The sequence below is a fragment of the Stenella coeruleoalba genome (assembly GCF_951394435.1).
Source record: "Stenella coeruleoalba genome assembly, contig: scaffold_374, whole genome shotgun sequence".
NCBI classification, from domain to species: Eukaryota; Metazoa; Chordata; class Mammalia; order Artiodactyla; family Delphinidae; genus Stenella; species Stenella coeruleoalba.
In genome coordinates, this window is record NW_027646205.1 from 31,945 (window position 1) to 37,268 (window position 5,324).

Below are 5,324 nucleotides of genomic sequence, written 5' to 3' on the forward strand. Positions count from 1 at the left end.
AGTAAGTATCTTAAAACCTATGGATTGCTATGTCTCCGAAAGAGAATCAAGCATGTGTACAGGGGCATAAACGCAGCAGTGATAGGATTGGAGAGGTTCGGTGAGGAAATGAAGACCCTTTGAAGTCATATTGCATGGTACCCATTCCACGGGTTTCACCTACCCAGGTTTAAGGTATTCTTCCTTCAGCTAAAACATGCATGTGGAACCTAGAGTATGATCAACCATGTGATCGGGAGACGTGTTCAAATATTTCTCAGTTTTCGTACCCTGGTACTCGGGTGCAACATTCCAGACGCTTTACTAACACTCTCCCGACTTGGAGAGTCAGTCCCTTTAACCTCCTGTTTGGCCCAGTTTGAAATTTCTGCGGAAGATGAACAGGAATAGCGAGAACCAATGAGAGACTAGCTGGAGGTGTCTGAACGGGCAAATTTAACTCTCATTTCCCACCAGGAAGAGGAATTAACCAAAGGCTCAGTGTGCCGTGCCAGAACCAGATTAGGGCCTGAAGCCATCCTGCGGTGTTGCGGCCAGGTCACAAGAAAGCGAGTTGAAGAAAGGAGCTCAGGGGCACTGTAATTCACAAACCTGCAGAGTTATAAATGACAGCTATCGTCCAAAAATAGACTGAAGTAAGGCTGCCAAGAGGACTTGAAAGCGGGGCAGAATTGCAGGAAACCGATTTCAGGAGGTAGACTGGAATTGCATTGAAAGCATAGGAAAAGAGGCAGAACGTCCACAATGATGCACTTGGCCAAAAAGGGCGTATGCGTTTTTTCCTGAATATATTCAGGAAAAAACGCATACGCCCTTTTTGGCCAACCAAGCAAGCTTGCAAAGGAAATCTGCACTACAATGAAGTCTCACTTCCCCCCGGTCAAAAGGGCCATCTGAAAAAAGTGTAAAATCCAGAAAGGCAGGACAGGCCATGGAGAACTGGGAGTCTTGTTATGCTGATGGGCGGGATGTAAATTGCCAACAACCACTCGGGAGAAGTGTATGGTGTTTCCTGAAACATCTAAAAAACAAAGCAACAGAGCCTAGGGCACTTCCACTTATGGTCCTATAGCTTAGGGAAATTAAAATCAAAAAGACACAGCCACCCCAAAGTTTGGGACGCCTCTGTTTACAAGAACCTCGTTTACCGTACAAGTTCAATATCACAGAAAGTGAAAAATGGATAAAGAACTTGTGGTACTTACGTACAATGCAGTATCACTCAGCAATGAAATCTATGTCATCAGGCCCGTAGCAGCATAATGAGTGGATTCAGGTACGATGATTCTAACTGAAATAAGTCACACAGAAAAAGAAACATCATAAGATATCACTAATACACGGAATGGAAACTTGGTTACACAGGAACTGAATTACAGAACAGAACAGGGTCTCAAATTTAGAAAACCAACTTATGCTTGCTTAAGGTGAAAGGTGAGTTGGGGTGCTGCATAAAACCAGAGATTGAAATGAGCACAGATAAAGTTCCTTAAGCCAAATATGGAATAGACAAGAGCTACTCCTTGCTCAACGAAATGGACTAAACACCACATATTAAACGCCTAAGAATGTACCTGACTAGTAAGTGTCTTAAAACCTATAGATTGCTACGTCTCAGAAAGAGAATCAAGCATGTGTACAGGGGCATAAACGCAGCAGTGATAGGATTGGAGAGGTTCGGTGAGCAAATGAAGACCCTTTGAAGTCATATTGCATGGTACCCATTCCACGGGTTTCAACTACCCAGGTTGTAGGTATTCTTCCTTCAGCTAAAACATGCATGTGGAACCCAAGTATGATCAACCATGTGAACGGGAGACGTGTTCAAATATGTCTCAGTTTTCCTCCCCTGGTACTCGGGTGCAACATTCCAGATGCTTTACTAACACTCTCCCCACTTGGAGAGTCAGCGCCTTTAACCTCCTGTTTGGCACAGTTTGCAATTTCTGCGGAAGATGAACAGGAATAGCGAGAACCAATGAGAGGCTAGCTGGAGGTATCTGGACGGGCAAATTTAACTCTCATTTCCCACCAGGAAGAGGAAATAACCAAAGGCTCAGTGTACCGTGCCGGAACCAGATTAGGGCCTGAAGCCATCCTGCGGTGTTGCGGCCAGGTCACAAGAAAGCGAGTTGAAGAAAGGAGCTCAGGGGCACTGTAATTCACAAACCTGCAGAGTTATAAATGACAGCTATCGTCCAAAAATAGACTGAAGTAAGGCTGCCAAGAGGACTTGAAAGCGGGGCAGAATTACAGGAAACCGATTTCAGGAGGTAGACTGGAATTGCATTGAAAGCATAGGAAAAGAGGCAGAACGTCCACAATGATGCACTTGGCCAAAAAGGGCATATGCGTTTTATCCTGAATATATTCAGGAAAAAACGCATACGCCCTTTTTGGCCAACCAAGCAAGCTTGCAAAGGAAATCTGCACTACAATGAAGTCTCACTTCCCCCTGGTCAAAAGGGCCATCTGAAAAAAGTGTAAAATCCAGAAAGGCAGGACAGGCCATGGAGAACTGGGAGCCTTGTTATGCTGATGGGCGGGATGTAAATTGCCAACAGACACTTGGGAGAAGTGTATGGTGTTTCCTGAAACATCTAAAAAACAAAGCAACAGAGCCTAGGGCACTTCCACTTATGGTCCTATAGCTTAGGGAAATTAAAATCAAAAAGACACAGCCACCCCAAAGTTTGGAACGGCTCTGTTTACAAGAACCTCATTTACAGTACAAGTTCAACATCGCAGAAAGTGAAAAATGGATAAAGAAGTTGTGGTAATCACTTACAAAGCAATATCACTCAGCAATGAAATCTATGTCATCAGGCCCTTAGCAGCACAATGAGTGGATTCAGGTATGATGATTCTAACTGAAATAAGACACACAGAAAAAGGAACATCATAAGATATCAGTAATACACGGAATGGAAACTTGGCTACACAGGAACTGAATTACAGAACAGAACAGGGTCTCAAATTTAGAAAACCAACTTATGCTTGCTTAAGGGGAAAGGTGAGTTGGGGTGCTGCATAAAACCAGAGATTGAAATGAGCACAGATAAAGTTCCTTAAGCCAAATATGGAATAGACAAGAGCTACTCCTTGCTCAACGAAATGGACTAAACACCACATATTAAACGCCTAAGAATGTACCTGACTAGTAAGTATCTTAAAACCTATGGATTGCTATGTCTCCGAAAGAGAATCAAGCATGTGTACAGGGGCATAAACGCAGCAGTGATAGGATTGGAGAGATTCGGTGAGCAAATGAAGACCCTTTGAAGTCATATTGCATGGTACCCATTCCACGGGTTTCACCTACCCAGGTTTAAGGTATTCTTCCTTCAACTAAAACATGCATGTGGAACCTAGAGTATGATCAACCATGTGATCGGGAGACGTGTTCAAATATTTCTCAGTTTTCGTACCCTGGTACTCGGGTGCAACATTCAAGACGCTTTACTAACACTCTCCCGACTTGGAGAGTCAGTCCCTTTAACCTCCTGTTTGGCCCAGTTTGCAATTTCTGCGGAAGATGAACAGGAATAGCGAGAACCAATGACAGACTACCTGGAGGTGTCTGAACGGGCAAATTTAACTCTCATTTCCCACCAGGAAGAGGAATTAACCAAAGGCTCAGCGTGCCGTGCCGGAACCAGATTAGGGCCTGAAGCCATCCTGCGGTGTTGCGGCCAGGTCACAAGAAAGCGAGTTGAAGAAAGGAGCTCAGGGGCACTGTAATTCACAAACCTGCAGAGTTATAAATGACAGCTATCGTCCAAAAATAGACTGAAGTAAGGCTGCCAAGAGGACTTGAAAGCGGGGCAGAATTGCAGGAAACCGATTTCAGGAGGTAGACTGGAATTGCATTGAAAGCATAGGAAAAGAGGCAGAACGTCCACAATGATGCACTTGGCCTAAAAGGGCGTATGCGTTTTTTCCTGAATATATTCAGGAAAAAACGCATACGCCCTTTTTGGCCAACCAAGCAAGCTTGCAAAGGAAATCTGCACTACAACGAAGTCTCACTTCCCCCCGGTCAAAAGGGCCATCTGAAAAAAGTGTAAAATCCAGAAAGGCAGGAGAGGCCATGGAGAACTGGGAGCCTTGTTATGCTGATGGGCGGGATGTAAATTGCCAACAGACACTCGGGAGAAGTGTATGGTGTTTCCTGAAACACCTAAAAAACAAAGCAACAGAGCCTAGGGCACTTCCACTTATGGTCCTATAGCTTAGGAAAATTAAAATCAAAAAGACACAGCCACCCCAAAGTTTGGGACGCCTCTGTTTACAAGAACCTCGTTTACCGTACAAGTTCAATATCACAGAAAGTGAAAAATGGATAAAGAACTTGTGGTACTTACGTACAATGCAGTATCACTCAGCAATGAAATCTATGTCATCTGGCCCGTAGCAGCATAATGAGTGGATTCAGGTACGATGATTCTAACTGAAATAAGTCACACAGAAAAAGAAACATCATAAGATATCAGTAATACACGGAATGTAAACTTGGCTACACAGGAACTGCATTCCAAAACAGAACAGGGTCTCAAATTTAGAAAACCAACTTATGCTTGCTTAAGGGGAAAGGTGAGTTGGGGTGCTGCATAAAACCAGAGATTGAAATGAGCACAGATAAAGTTCCTTAAGCCAAATATGGAATAGACAAGAGCTACTCCTTGCTCAACGAAATGGACTCAAAACCCCATATTAAATGCCTAAGAACGTACCTGACTAGTAAGTATCTTAAAACCTATGGATTGCTATGTCTCCAAAAGAGAATCAAGCGTGTGTACAGGGGCATAAACGCAGCAGTGATAGGATTGGAGAGGTTCGGTGAGCAAATGAAGACCCTTTGAAGTCATATTGCACGGTACCCATTCCACGGGTCTCAACTCTCCAGGTTTAAGGTATTCTTCCTTCAGCTAAAACATGCATGTGGAACCCAGAGTATGATCAACCATGTGAACGGGAGACGTGTTCAAATATGTCTCAGTTTTCCTACCCTGGTACTCGGGTGCAACATTCCAGATGCTTTACTAACAATCTCCCGACTTGGAGAGTCAGTCCCTTTAACCTCCTGTTTGGCCCAGTTTGCAATTTCTGCGGAAGATGAACAGGAATAGCGAGAACCAATGAGAGGCTAGCTGGAGGTGTCTGGACGGGCAAATTTAACTCTCATTTCCCACCAGGAAGAGGAATTAACCATAGGCTCAGCATGCCGGGCCGGAACCAGATTAGGGCCTGAAGCCATCCTGCGGTGTTGCGGCCAGCTCACAAGAAAGCGAGTTGAAGAAAGGAGCTCAGGGGCACTGTAATTC